The sequence below is a fragment of the Pseudopodoces humilis genome, chromosome 4 (assembly GCF_049639895.1).
Source record: "Pseudopodoces humilis isolate 2021_Gansu_Grassland_sample_001 chromosome 4, ASM4963989v1, whole genome shotgun sequence".
Taxonomy (NCBI): Eukaryota; Metazoa; Chordata; class Aves; order Passeriformes; family Paridae; genus Pseudopodoces; species Pseudopodoces humilis.
The window spans coordinates 24971893-24988253 of NC_142203.1; positions in this window are offsets into that span (position 1 = coordinate 24971893).

A 16361-nucleotide genomic window follows, 5' to 3' on the forward strand; every position below is an offset into this window, starting at 1 on the left:
GAGGTTTGCAAAGGCTGACCTTTTCCCTCTGAGCTGGGCCTGTGTATATGTCCCAGTCTCCCACTCACACACAGATTGGTTTTGTCAGATTCAGGCCTAATCACTTTCAATTTCATACCTTGAGCTGGTCAGTTTGCTCTGTCAGCAAACATGCCTACTTAACCTGTCGGTTTGGATAGACAATCTTTTTTTGATGGGTTTGCTCATCACCTGACACAGCAGCATCCTTACCTAAGACAGGTTCCTAAGCACAGGTAGTCATTTATAGGCACAAATAACTGCTGGTTCAGCTTTTGGCAGTGATCTTCATTTCAGCTAAGCATTGCTAGAGTAAACACAAAAAAAATATTTCCATTTATAGAAATATCCCCCATGTTCCTTTGTACCTTATTCCACTGATAAACTCAGGGGCAGAGATTCAGAGATGTCTCTACGATTCCTAATCCCTGCAGTAAATAAGAAGGAAGTGTGAGTCCAGCAGCACTCACCACAGCTTTCTGGTGGTGCAGACATATGTTAAGGATAGCTGGTGATATTCAACCGAGAGTGGAAAGTCTAAAACTTAATAAATTTTTCCTTATCCAAAATCCCACCTCAGTCATACCCTGTCTTAAGTCAGCAAATTGGTTCCCTAAGCATGGGTGAAGACAACTCGGTATAGCAACAGAGCCCTAAAGCAGACAGGAAGCATGGTGATTCTTGTTTCCTTATTACTTTTTAGCCTTTCCACACTAGTGTGATGTGTGATTCTAGCTGGCCTGTTTATTATAACCTTTTTGTCCTTTTTAAGTCTTGTCAGCATTTTCTTAAGGCTTCCTCCATTTTTTCCTCTTGACACATTCATCTCTCTCAGTTAGACTGTGTTGCTACTCCAGTTCCATTTCTTCGTTCCCTCCCATTAGTGTTCTTTCCTTGCAATATCCCTTACCTCAGCTATTTGGTTATGCCACAGCAAGTGTGAAGCTCTATTTCAGTACTAAACAAGACATAATTGCATTCTTTGACAGATGCAAACAAGACTAGGACCAGAAAGTTACTTTTGGGAACCCTCAGAGTATGTTCAGCTGAGAAAGATCATGACTATTGGATAGCTCAGTATCACCCTAAAGTACTCAGATTCATTGAGGAGGAAGTTGGGGAGTTTTTTACAGCATTTAAACAGTTCTATTATTATTGAAGAGTGACATAGATTGTGAAGAGTCTAGCAAGCTGAGTCAAACGAAATGTTGGCTGATTCCAGCCTGAACAGAAGCCTGATGACATAAGTGAGGGATGCTACCTGCGGGTAAAGACCAGGTAAGCAACAACAGCACCTATTGTTGTTGTGTAAAGCACACACCAAAATATCTCAGTCCAGAGCTCTGTAAGGCGACAGGTTAAGACAAGGGGATGTAAGGAAGGCTCCCCTGCTCTAATCCAGAGACCACCTGCATCCTGCATTGGTAAATATGTGGTTAGTTTGCCACATCCTCAGGCTCTGATCCAGTGGAAGACAACTAATTGGCACAGTCCTCCCAGAAACTTATTTTTGCTACTGGACAGTAAGGGTTAGAGAAAAGGGGTAAAGCAGATGAGTGGTGACTGGAAAAAGGTTTCTTTCGTGGGCCATGGGGCTACAAGATGAGATGAAATTGCTGTCTTGGAACATGGGTTTGTGCTGTTCACGTGGGAGCAGCTCAATCCAATGATAGCTGTGGTGAGTTCTTAGTCTCTGCTCCTCTGAAAGAGCCTCACACTCCAGCTCTGTGCTGGGAAGTGCAAAAGTCACCTTACATACAAGATGAGCTGAGTGAGGCTCTAGTTCTCACTTTCCAAGGGATGCCTTGGGACTTCAAAATAGTCTTACTCTCTGCTGGTGCTTCTCAGACTATCTGAGAAGGCAACCAGAAACCCCAGAGGTTCACCACACAGGAGCAGTTTTTGTGCTGCTCTGTCCAGGCCTGGAATGTGAACCTGACCTCCATAGCACAGGAAAGTGCCTGGATTCATGCTTGCAAAGGCAATTCTCTCAGTCTGACTGGAGTTCCTTCCCTTGGGATAAATGGTGGAAAAATACTTGGAACCCAAGCGGACCCACAGTTTCACATAGGCCCTGGCCCTTAAGGTAATAAGGCTGGTTTTGTCCAAACCAATGAATTCAGTGTCTGTCTACAGAGGATCAGTTCCAAAGAGGGAGGTGGAGAAAGATGTGTCAGGAAAATGCCTATTCTGTTCTGGTGAATATTTTTGTGCATGATCAGGACAAGCATAATGCCAAACTGGAGGAGGCTTAATCTCCTCTCAGTATTCACACTGAATAAGAATTCATACAGGACTTTTCCCCTCACTCAGAGGACATAAATCTCCATCAGACAGGAATTCACTGCCTCCCAATGTGTGTTCAGTATGCATTGTGCATTCCATATAAATACACCATTGTAGATTCATGTAGATATGTCAGTGTAGATTTCTTGCTTGCTTTTGATACAGCAATGAAAGCCAATGCTGGGTCTCCTTCCCCCTCCCTGACGCTTATCTATGTTTTTCTTTTCTGTCAACTCTTTTCTAGAATATTGGTTTCAAGTGGCAGGAGATCTACTTATGGGATTTCCTAATGCATACAGTATAGTGAAAATTACAGGCTTCTCTTTGACAATCAAATTCATTTCAGAAATATCCCCGTAAGTCATATTTGCAGTGAGTAACAAAATACACCTTGCAGATCCCTATAAATATGACAGCTTTTCAGAAAGCAAGACCATTTTCTTGAAGAACAAAGCAAAACACTGAATCACAGCTAGGGCTCTTACTGGTCTGACATATAATGCATTATTTACCAGCAAGTGTTAGCTTTCCTGCATCTCATAATGTTGATAATTCACATAATGGGTGGGAATTGTGTCATTAATTCTTTACATTAGGACTGGATTTGGAACTGAAAATAATTCGAAACTCAGATGAAGGAGCAAGGATCTTAGCGATTCCAGTTGACTTATGGATTCCAGTTGCAACTATATCTGTTGAGATATTTTCATCTCATTAGTAGTCAGATGATGATCAAAAATTTTGCCATAGTGTTCTGCTTATTCTGACATGGCAGGGGAGAGGTGAAATACAGAACTAGAGCAATCTAGTCTGTATAGCAGGCATGGTAAACCTCACCAAATCCTTCCACAGTGCTGCAGTACAGTAGATGAAAAAACCCAGCCATACCTTTCCATCAGAACAGAAGCCGGTTGCACATCATCAAATATCGCTCCTCGCTCTGTGCTAAGTCTTCCAGGTCATCTTTGTGACTTAAAAGCTCATACCTCCAGCTGAAATGAAGTTTTCTTCTCAAGAGAAAGTGAACCAAGCCATAGCTGTAGAAGCTCAGGTCAATTATTTTTATACTTGATCACCAATTTTTGAAAATTACATAATTTGGGTGTCAGACCGAGCATTTCACTTCTGATATAAAAGCCTTTTCTAAAATGTCTCAAAACCTCATCAGCCCCAAACTGCTGGTTTTAATTTGAGTGCTCACCATTTATCCATGACTGACTGAAAAGGCTGTCCTTTGGGGATGCTATTTTTTGCCTGCTACTAATTTGTTAATTAATTTAATCTGTTTGTTCATTAATTGGTAAACCAGTAGTAGCTTATAGCAGTGCCTACAGATCCAGTGTAAATGATCAGGTATTGAAAAATAATGTATTTACAATACACCGAACAAGCGTACAAAGTTGTGAACCATTAAAAAACATGATTCACAAGAAAGTAATTTTTGTACAGTGGCTCTGAAAACATAAGCACTTAAGCTTCATGGATTCTAGGTCCCCAAAACTCAGTCTCCTTTCTGCTAGCTATGCTTGCTAGGGAGGAAAATCCATCATATACATTAGTGAGGAAAAAGCTCTCCTGCAGCTCTTTTCTTGGAAGACCCGGTAGAAGAAGGAGACCACTGCTCCCCTGGTCTTCATAAAAAAATTATATTCATCTCTAAAATGAGGCCACAGCATATTCCACCTTCCTCTGTCCTGTCATTCCACTTTTTTCTCTTGTTTGAAAGCAGTTCAACTTATATCATCAGAGAGAGATTTCTTTGGATGCTGAGTGCAGACAGAGGGCAGAGTTGCTCTGTCTTAGGTGCTAAGATGGAAAAACTTTCACAGTGCTCCAGGTTTCTTCACCAGCCTGGTGATGACAGCTCTGAGGGAGCAGATCCCCACCCTTGGCTCCTCATACCAGACATTCCTCAAGCCTCTGACCCACTTCCAGACCACCAGGTAGAGGGGTGACTTGGCCCTGGTATGCACGAGTACTTGTAGAGAAGGCACTATGGGTAGAGCTTGTGCTCATAGGATATCTGGCTAGAACAGTCTATTCTGCCTGTTTTCTGGCTTCCTGCTACCATTCTGGCAAAAAATGACCTGTTCTGGGAGCCTCTGAGCAATTCAGTGTCATCAAACTCTATGCCTGCCTGCTCCTGCAAGGTTTGCATGTTCAGATATTGGCTGCAGTATTTCTGACTGGAGAGCAGGGTTATGGGGCTGTCACCTCCCAGGCATCCTGTCCTCCACACCTCTTCCTCATCAACAAGGAAGAAGGAGACATTGTGAGAGCAGTCACCAGAATGCCAGCCTTACTCAAGATCTTAGGCTTATTATTCAGCTTTCTCATGGAAGAGCTGAAGGTGTTGCTGAAGGTGGTGGAGAAAGCAGCCTTGAGGGTCTGGTCCAATCCTTGTTGGATAGTGCAGAATGATGTGGCTACAGAGTCAGACCTATCTGTTTTCTTCATGGTGATGTAGAAGTCCTCCAGGGGACTCACCTTCACTGCTGGGATCTGAAGTAAGAGGAAGAGGAGAGATATGTCAAGGTACTTTTGGAAAGGAAATGCATCACATGTGGGGAAAACATGTTAAGGGCTTCTCTGTGCTCTCTCTGAAGAACCCTGAAACACCTTCTGTCCTTCCCCGGAAATCTGTTTCTTGGCAGCCTTAGAGTTTTGGGAAGAGGCTGCAATGCACCACTGTGGTGTAAGGGGTGTTCAAACAAATCAGATGCATTTCGCTTGCCACTTTTGCACCAGCTGTAGAAATCCAGATTCAGAAGAAAGGAGCCAAATTCCTGGGTTTTTTTGAAGTGAATGAAGGTTCCAGTTGCACTGAAGTGTGACTGTGTGCAAATGTGTGTAACCTACCACTTTGTGTAATACTCTGTACTTCTACAGCAATGTGGTACTTATGGAAATTATACTTTTCAGGTGAAAGAGGAGTAAGAGGGGGAAAAGGAAAAGCAGTAGCACCTTCTTTTAGCCATGAGATGTCAGTATTGCAATCAGACTACCAGTTTGGCTGCTTTTGCCTGCCAATACCTTAGATAAACCTAACAGAGAAATTTAGTTGTACAAATGTGAGCAGGGTTTTTATACTTTGGATCCTAGCCAAAGTCCTTATTTTTGGGGTGATGTTTTTGATGTTTCTGGGAGCTCGTTTTTGGAGAAAAGTTCTCAAATGCTCGAGATTACATTGGCTATCTCTAGAAGCAGAAACCATACCTTAGGGTAACAGCAGGAAATTTTGTCACACAGAGCATGAGACTAAGGTTGTGCACAAGCGTTATGTACAAGGAAACCTTTAGCATTGTCCTGGGTTTCAAAGCTACTGGCTCAACCATGAAGGAAACAGGGTATAAATTATAAAAGGTTACAGTTTTATTGAGAGAAACTTGTAAAATCCCCAACAACACAAGGACATAAAGAAGGCTGAAAATCCTTCTCTTTTAAACTTTATGATTGCTTCATTTCACCAGAAGGGCTGGCTCCCAGCACTGAAAAAACACAGTATTCTGCTAAGTTTCCTGACCCTAGTGATGTCCATGTAATCTCTGAGTCCTTTGGTCATGCACCAGTATCTCCACACACTGAGAGCACAGGGAGAACCTTGGTGGTGTTTGGGCTCACAGCACTGATACACAAGTACTTGAAGTCATCATCAGAATTAAATTATTAATTATTGAGCTTAGTTGAATATGCTAGAAAACAAATAAAGGGGATACAAATAGCTTGTCCTAGTGACACGCTGTCACCATTGCTGATTAGTAGGAACTTATGTGTTTTTCACAAAATATGAAGAATTTAAGAGGGATTATTTTCCCTGATGATTTCTCATGAGTTTATGTGCTGAAAACTCAGAAGCACCAACATGAAGTTACTCTAGTGTTGCTGAAAAGCTAAAAATGTATTGCCACACAGAGCAGTAATAGAGAGGAAGTAACACAGTGTCTTTTGCCTTGCTGTAGGAACCATGGGAGGATGTCAAAGGCAAAGGTTTTTCCATTTTAAATTGACCCTGGCACCAGGGAAAAACTCTCTATTCCTCTACTGGATGACACTGTGCTGCTGCCAGTACATCTCTCCACCACCAGGTGTCTGTGCAAGCTGGACAAGTAGCATTTTCCACCCATTCACGCTTTCTACTCCCTGTTAAGCAAAACAAAACAAGACTCTGTCGCTTCGGTGATGAAGTGCATCGTGATGAATACCATGAGTTAAATGAAGACAGGCAGGGTGCATTTCATAAACAGAGAGCTTCAGTACTATAGGCAGGAACTAAAAGCAGAGGATTGAAGGAGAATATAGATGTTCAGACACTTAATATCCTTTTTGAAAGAGTAATGCATTTTTATGATACCACTATAATTTTATTATATCTACTATACTTTAAAGTCTACTTTTTATAGGGATGAAATTAATGGGATTTTGCAGCCCAGTGAATTTAGCAGTGAGAAGTTGCTCTGAATGTCCATGCACTGTGATCCCCACAGTGACTATCTCAGTGTGGCAGGAAAAGGGGAAAGGTGGTATATTCAAGGTCAATGGGAGGGAGATGCTGAATTTCTCCTTCTAACCTTTGAATTTTTTGGCCACTGCTGACTGTTACTCCAACCCCAGTGGTGTAATGCTGCACACTGGGAAGATGTGATGTTAAAAAGAGTTTATACTGTTGCAGATTTTTCTGTTAATATGGTATATAAAAGGTAAAGAAGCTGTATAAACCCAGCTGAAGGACCCACTGCAAGAAAACCAAGCTGGAAAGAGAAACAGATGAGCCCTACACAGGCTAACAATGCAAGCACATTGTCTAATCCTCTGAGCAATGGACTCTTCTGTAACAGGAGTCCTCTGTGATGTGCACATCCCTGAGAGCTCAGGGTCTCCTCCTGAAGACTCCAAGAAAGATTGCTGGAAAAAAACCTACAGAGAGGGCAACTGTGATAAATGCACATTGCTGTGCAAGTCCATCAGAGGACAGAACTGAGGGGACCTGCTTCCTCTTCTGCACACTGCAGCTAGTCAGTGGACAAAACCAGGATGTCCTTCCATCTGAAAGGTAGGCTGCAAGCATTCTTCTAAACTAAGCTGTGTTTAAGACCTTGGCTCATGGCAAATGTTCCTCCTCTGTCTGTGTGCAGCCTGGCAGCCACTTGATGAGCTATGTGTGGTGAGTTATTAGGTGGACAATTCTGCTGAGAGGCCAGACTAGTCATGGAAATGATGAGCTGCTTTCACCAGCAGTTTCTTGACAAAGGTTTGCTCTCTTGTGCCCTTGGGTCTGGCTACAACCCTCTCACAGTGTTCAGGTACTGCTTGTCCCCCACCCATTCTCCATAGAGCTTTGTCCTTCTGCCCAGTCCATGGATCAGTTACATTCAGCTCCACATTTCCCCACAAACTGCTTGCCATCTCATGAGTTGTGACTGGCTCACCGTATCTCGTCCAAGGACTACTTCTGAGAGTACCCAGAGTATTTTGAGAAACAGCCTGCTAAAATCAAGATCCTAAACATATAATATCAGTTGTCCTGAAAGATACAACAGATCCAGCCTCTCTGATATTCTCACACTGCAACTAATTTTACTTAATTAACTTCTGACAGTCCTTGGTGTGAAAATTATGGTGGTGTTGCTTGAATCACAGTATCACTCAGGCAAGTTACTGCAACAGGAGACAGAGACTTAGATTGCTTCTGGCTTCCCAAGGCAAAGTTTATCATGTGCTAGGAAATAAAGTCCTAGTTCCCACTTTTTCCATATTCCAGATTTTCAAAAATGGTGTGTCTGGTTTGAGATGAGCTCTGATACTTGATAGGGCACAGTGACAGCTTCTTAATAGTGCCGTTCAGTCCTGAACAGAAACAGCGAGAACAGGGTACATGGGTGGCCTTTCAGGAATGCTTCACAGCACATGCAGTCATAAACATTAAAGTCTGTATCAGTGTTTCCTTTCCTTCCCACTACACACCTTTGTATCAGGATGTCCCGCCCCAACACCTCAACTGGTGCATATGGATGAGATAACCCAGGCTGGGACAAATGCCTGGCAGGGGTTTGCTCTGGCACCAAGAGGGCTGAGACCCCCCCAGCTGAGAATAAACATCTTGGTCTGGAGAGCAGATAAACAACAAGAGAGATAAAAATTAAATATCACTGACCGAAAGACAGTGCTGTACAATATAAAAGCTACACAAATTTCCACAGAAACAGAAACCTCCTACACACTCCCTGGAAATGTGCAGGGCTTCTCCCACAAAGTTTGGATGCATCTCCATGGATACTTTTCCAGAAACTGAGAGGAAGGATCCTATGTATGCCCCACCAGAAACTGGATGGCAAGATGCACTGAATCCTAATCTATACTATTTCTTCACTTGCTGTAATAGAGGTACCTCACTCTCATGCTGTATTATCTGCTCGTAGTGTTTCTTTGCTTATCCTGTGTAGTAGGTAAATCTGTTAAAGTCTTATGTCTGTTAAATTTGTGTCTGTCAAAGAAATAATTAGACATTATTAACAACTTGCAGAGAGGGTGGGCTTTGGGGTGCTGGCCGCCTCAGTAAAAGTCTACTGCCAAAGGCCTGGGAAAAGACAGAAACTGGTTTAAAACTCCCCTCTTCATTTGTAACAACCTTGTCCTCATAAACAACAAAAACCAGCATGTATTGCTCTAGGGCTTGGATGTGTAGTGAGATCAGAAAGCAATGGCTGCTGCAAGCAGCATGCAGCTCTCACGCTTGCAGAAAAGGAGTCTTAACCTTACAAAATAAAACTGAAATAAAATTGCTGTTTTGTGATGGCAAGCATGTATCAGCTACCATCTGTAAGGGTGTTCTATCACCAGAAGGCTGGAATAAAAATTACCCTGCTTTCAATTCATCCAGGAAATACAGCACCATTGCTTATGGGGTTTTGGAGGTGTTTTTTTGTTGCTGTTGTTTTTTGGGGGGTTGTTTTCTTTGGTTTTGGTTTTGGTTTTGGGGAGGATTTTTGTTTGCTTTTTTGCATGTTGGTTGGTTGGTGGTTTGTTTATTGTTTTTTTGTGGGGTTTTTTTTTTGGTTGGTTGGTTGGTTGGTTGGTTAGTTAGTTGGTTTTTTGCCTAAGTTGCCTTTTTCTGGTCCCAAAGAAAACAGTTTATCCCTTTCATTCTTGGACAGTGTAGAAGAGTCCTGGAAAGACTAGGATCTTGGTTAAATACCACACCAGCTCATGGGCCCTGTTTAAAGATAAGGGTATTCCCATCCTGCCTTCATCACTGACTTCAGTGGCTGCATACCAAACCACAAAGCCCTTTGCCCAGCATTGCCTGTCAGGAGCCAGATGATGCTCCATTTGAAATTATGTCTGAGCACCTTGGGGAGTACTTGGGGCAACACAAGGACATGCTAACAAAACTACACCCTTACTGAGTGTTCACAGGAGTTCTTACTGACAGACAGTATTTGGAATAGCATTGACCAGCCAGGAGCATGTGTCCTGTAGCCAGAAGAACTATGCAATCACTGGTTCTCTGTGTTATAATCCTATCTGCACTAAATGGTTTTAGATCAAGTCCCACAAGACTGAATTTTTATGTGTGTAACAGACACAGTAAAAAACAGGCTGTGTAAAGACAGGCTGCCTGTGCAAACTCGGTGCTCCTATAGGTACATGACTAACTGATAAAGGAGGAGATCTTGCACCTGAATATGAGCCCTGCTCCCTCACCCCTAGAATGTCTTTTGCTTTCCTCTTCCTAGATCTTCCTGGAGGGTTTATTTTTCTAACAACACTTCAGGGGATGCAGGCCAACCATGTGAACACACAGCATCTGAGCTTCATTACCTTCAGTAAGGCAGGTTCCTTTGGAAAAGTTATCTCTTGTTTTTGGTTCAGCTGATGCCATACTCATGGCAGAAACCCTGCAAAATCAGACAACACTGCCATCTGTGCAGGCACAAGCGCTCTTGCCAAACTTTTGTCACTGAGATGATGCAGGAGGAAAACAGTTGTATTTTCTTGCCAAGACACGCACACACCCTACATCTATGCAGACAACTGTGCTATTATCTGATGGCTGGTGGGTGCTCTATGCCAGACCATTTAAGTTGAAATGCACATGGTAGATGTCTGGACACCTAATGCTCTGTTCTATGCTGATGCCAGGAGTTGCACTGTGCATGTGTTTGGTGAGGGAAGAAGAAGAGAGTTGCCAGATGAGCTAGTAAGGTGCCATCAAAACTGGCTGGAACTCAGCTCTGATGCCTCTTTCCATCTCTGCATGCTTCTCCTAGAGCAAAGGCAGATCCTCATGCAGAGTCTGTTGCTGTTCATAATGCAAATCAGCAGTCACCTTCTCAGTGGCACTACAGAAAAAGCCAGCGTCTGTATTCATTCTCCCTCTATGGAGGCAAACCTACTAATCTCCCCTAAATTAAGAAGATAAAGTTATCTTCAGTAGCTGGAAGTTCCTAAAATCCACAGGTTCTACTCATCTTTAACTAATCTAGTTAAATCTAAACTAGTTAATCTAAACTAGTCTTTTACTAATTTTTGTGCTAACACATGCAGCAAAGACTGACATACACCACAGGCTCCTGGCAGACCCCAGTGTTGTCCAAAAAGAACAAGGATTTTAGATGCTGTTTAGAGGCCACCCAGCTCTCATTGGGTGAGCCAGGACACACTTCCTGCTGACCTGCAAGCATCAGGGAGGGGCCTGATGTAGCACCAATGTGGTCTGACCAATTTCTGGTTTGTTGAATAGTTCCATAACCACTTTTTACAACTGTGTAAACAGACCTGTCACCAGAAGGGGCTCCAGACCCATGAGACTGATGCTGTGAAGAGGTGACCCCCCACAGCAGATGACATTGCAGAGGAGATATAACTTAGCTCTCTGGTTTTGTAGCATGGGCAATGTTTGTCTGCTCAATCATTTTGTCATGCCACCCTTTACACAAAAGAACTTCTGGCCACCCTGAGCCTGCAGGGACATTTCTGAGTATCCCTCACCAAGGTCCAGACACATAGAAATCTCCTTCCAACATCAGATGAATGGCATCATCCTGTACGACAGTTGATGGTTCCATGGCATCCTATCTCCTCAGTGCTCAATGTTTCTGCCTGCCTTTCACTAGGTACACATTTGAATCATGTTTATTCTCCAGTCCTGTATCATTTACTATTTTGCATGGTGTGGTGGCTTAAAAATAGCTTGGAATTAAACTCCAGATAAGCTGATCCCATTCCCCCCACTTCTATTCCAGTGAGAGAGGGACAAAGCCAGATATGGGTTGAGATAACAATAAATGTTGTGGGTCCTTTCAGGAACAGCTGCCTTTTTACATTTCTCTTTGGTGCTTACTGCAAAGCAGCAAATTACAGACCTCACCTTGCCACCTTCAAAGTTTATCTAAAGAGGCAACATGCCATAGTGTCCCTCAAGAACTTCTGCATCAGCTGTAGTCATGATACCCTTCACCAACGCCATGAGCATAGTGTTCAGATATATTTCGCCAAGTGCAAAAGTTTCTATCACTTTTGTGAGACGACCCTGGGGAAGCACTCCATTGCCTGAGACAAATTCCTCAGTGCTGCTTCCCCTGCTGCACTGAAGGCCTGCATAGTGCAAGACTGCACCCAGTAAGTGCACACTGCTGCTGGTTATCCAGCCATTCCACTGGCTGTGGGAGCATAGCGGTTCTTAAAGTGGCAATCTAGGTTAATCAGTGTACAAAGGGAAAAGTGAAAGCAGCTGAGTTACCACAATTTTGCCAATTTGCTTACCTGAATCTGCATTGAATACCTTAACCATTAACCACCCACTGCATACTCACTTTCAGACCAACAGAAGCTCATTAACTTCAGCTTCTGTGAAGACAGTTTAATCCAAGCTATAAAGTTTAATCCAACAGGTTTACTGTGTATGTGTAACAGTGAAAGCACCTGGTAGCCCCTGGCTATCACCTGTCCATACCTCACTTCTCTGTCTCTCCATCCAGAGGCCTTCCTTTCTTCCTTCTACTTGTCACTGGGACATCAGCAAGATCTTTGACAGGAAACTTTTTACATGTTTCTGTGCTGAGCACAGTCCAGCTGCTAGCACCAAGAAGGGAATTCTTTTTATCAGAATTTGCCAGGTGATGGAAATGCATTCCCAGAATACCTGGTGAAAAGCATGTTCCTCTACACCTCACTCATGGTGTCATTCATCTCTTACTATCCTGCACTGATGTCCTAAAAACAGCACACATTGCAGTTCCCTAGAAGCCACTTTTCAGGGGAATTTGGTTTTTTCCTTTCTCTCATGTTTCTTTGGCAGAACTCGAGAAACTCTGACATTCTCCAATTGGGATGTTTCACTTTCACAATATAGGGGCTTTATTAGCTTTAGTTTTTGGTCTTTTCATTTTAAAACCTCTTGAACAGAAAAACTTTGTATCTGACAAGCCTGTCTTAAAAGATGCATATTTTTGGATTCATACTTTATTCTAGATGAACTTTAAAACAAAACAATATGGAGAGCAGACCTTACTGCTGAAATTCTGAATGCAATATAAATCATTTCAGTGCTAATTGTGCCTTGGAATTGAGGTTCAGGAAAATTACTTCCAAAAGGCTCTCCAAAATGGCTATAAGAATGCAGGCTTTCAGTCCTACTATACTGAGATTAAATAAGCATATGGTTCAAGTCAAGCTTCCTTTTAAGTACATTCCTGAATAGAGAAGGACTTACTTAAGCAATTGTTTAAATGTTTTCCTGAAACACAACCCCAGAAGTTAGGAGGGTATGACAGCAACTATTTCTTGGTCAGCCAATTTGCACTCTGCTAATCAAAATGCAGCACAGGTTCATGGGAACTCCCCAGCTATGCAGATACTCATACTTGAAAAACATGAGACACAACTTATGCTACTTTTATACAACATGCTTTGAAATGCCACATAAATGGTTTTCACTCGATTAAAGAAAAGAGTCAACTTTGCAGAAAACAATTTATTAAATACATGAGACTTGGTTGCTACACCTAATTACAGACAAAATACTGTGAATAAAGCATGCACTTATCACAGACATCAATGACTATTTTGATTTATTTTAAATGGTCTTTATTTCTGTAAGTTAAGGCTGTACCAATACAAATTTTAAAAATCAAAAATACAAAGTCACACTACAATAGTAGCAAACATTGTACAGACACTGAAACCAATCTCTAATGCAGCAGAAACAGACTTCTTAAAGATTATCATAAGAGAATAAAAATGGAGGTGAAGTGCAATAAAGATCAGAATATCTCTGGAATTTACAGACCAGTAACAGTGAATGTCATACTCCAATCAGCACAAATTGAATCCATTATTTTCAAAAGCCTAATTATCTGACACCTAAGCCAGAGAAAAAACTCAGAAATACCACTTTAAAAAAACCCTCTTGGTCTCTTTACTTTCTTCTTGTTGAGGGCACTTCTGCACTCAAATAAAGAACATTTTTGAAGAAGACATTGTGGCAGACAACAGTACAACACACATTTGTTTAGACTATCCCCATTAAAAAATAGTGGAATGTCTTGAAGAAGAAAAATATATCACAAGAAAAAAACCAGTTCTCAACTCACACAACTGACAGACAACTTTATTGACCATATTGGTCTTCACCAGTGAAGTCTGAAGTTACCCTGTATGAAGTTTGCTCCTTAAAAATATACTGCAGACATGGCAATGTGACATTCCTACGGATCAAAACTTATCCAGCTGATTAGTAAAAAAATTACCAGACCTGGAAACCCCATTGGGGATCCGAGGCTCAAAGTAGGTTATGAAATCCTTCTCCATTTACAGCCACAAAGCCTTTTTGCTTGTTTTTCAAATGTTGCTGTACAAGTACAGAAATAGGGTAATTTGAGGACAATGGAGTCAAACAGTTAACTGAAAATGGACTAGTTGACAATACTGCTCACATATTCAGAAAATGATCTAGTAATCTCCTCCTTTCCCCCAGATTTCTAGATTTGTAGAGCTTAATGCATTAAAATGCATAAAAATATTACCTCTCCCTAATAAACTGCTGTTTATATAATCTCCCAAATGCAGGAGCAAGAGATCTGTGTAAGAAGGTGCACTCTGTACAGGCAACTGCATTTGGAGTAGAAGATACGTAGCACTCCTTACACTAAAATCTCTGCCTTAAATAGCTGATTACAGCTGGGGCTTGCAAGGGGGTCTAAAAAAAGCTAGGTCCCAAATTCCACTTGGGTTTGGATGGATAATTCTTTCCTGGATCCTTTCAGCAGCATAGAATAAGCTATATTTAAAAGGAAAAAAGAAAGCTGGTCCTGCAATATAATACACATCAGGCAAAATGCAATTACAAGACTGACAATATGTACACTGAAGCAATCACTGTGATTGGAAGGTGGTATCTAAACCAGCACACCATTAATATCTTGTAGTTTGCATCTTGAAAACTGATGAACTATGGTGAAAAGCAAACAAATGCAACTAGAGACTGACATGCCACAGGCAGCAGGCTAAATCAGGTCTGCTGCACCTATAGAACCCTTACTGCATTTCCAGTGTGCTATGTGGGAATAAAGGATGTGGATGGCTTTTCTGACCCAAATCTAAGCTGGAGATAATGCAGATACACCTAGCTTCACAATGGAAAAGAAGATGGGGGGAAAACAGCTGCTGTGTTGCAGGAATCTGACTGTTTTTTGGGCAAATTAGGCCAACACATGGAAGTTAGAAAGACAAATTGGTAAGACAATTAGTGCAATGGTGAGATCACTGACACTCTGATCTACCCATAAATAGAAGAAATGTAGGATATAAGACCATGCCTTTAATGTTTAGTATTAGGGCCACATAGGCAGGAGTTCTGTGGACTGAAAGCTCTCCACTCATACTAGTGGAAGCACATGTTTATGTGTAAATGGCTACTAGACAACCAAAACAATGGAGAACCACAATGTAACTGGTCCCAGATGGCTCCTTGTCTGGTAAAACAAGTCTGAAGAAGTTTGCAGTTTTTAAAGGATAATTATAGGACCTAACATTTCTGAAGAGAGCCCTGTTCCCTCCAACTGATAGAAACTAAGGTGCTGCAAAAGGCTTCTCAGCATTCTATCACTTGTGGAAGGTTTTAATCTTCAGTTGGGGTTTTTAATTTCATCAGGTTTTGGAGGACCTGCATGCAACCTATTACACAGGATGATTTTCAGTGTATTCTGTATGCTTCCTTTAATATTGCTTTTTGTAAATGTCCTGGGTATTGCTAAAATGAACAAGTACATTGAAATTTTTGGCATAAACATTATCTTTTGGAAGTGTTGTACGTCACAAGGGTTGTCAATTTTCCTGCTTGGAGACAGAGAAGAATTCAGAACAATACTTCTAAGGATGAATTCAATATACTTTTATTTTCCCCAATTACACAGTTTTTCTCATAAGTTGGTATTTTGATTTGAAAAGACTTTTCAAGATGGCTTTCATGTCTCAATAGAGATGGAAAACTGATGGTCATCTCTTCTTTTTTCCATTCAAAATACTATCTTAAAGACCAGCCTAGGTACAGTGAACCATGCCTGATGGCTGGGAAATCCACCAGAGGTGAGTATCTCACATTTCCCTCTTGCCTCTTTGTTACAATGTGAGTACGGTACGATAGAATTTCAGCCTGTCAAAATCTTACAAAGATCAAAATGAATGCATATGCTTTGTGTGCATTTGCAACACAGCCAGATTTTAGGGAGAGGGTAGAAAAGGAACTGAAAATGCAAGGTCAAAATTTTGATAAACAGGGCTTGTCTGCTATGGGAGCAGTTGGAAAGAAAGAGACCAAAAATCTTGGGCTTGACTTTCATCCAAGTCTCATTTGGCAGCAAGGCAGGGCTTCCACAGAGGCAGAGCAGAGACTGGAATCCACCACTTGACCAAGCTGACACTTGTTTACAAGAGCCAGCTCACAACTGCTATGAGACCTAACAGTTTCATATGGTAATCAGAGGACTGCTTTAATTAAGTGGTGTTTTAGCACGCCTACAAAATTACTTGAGCAGGCCTAGCTATTCATTAGATCCACA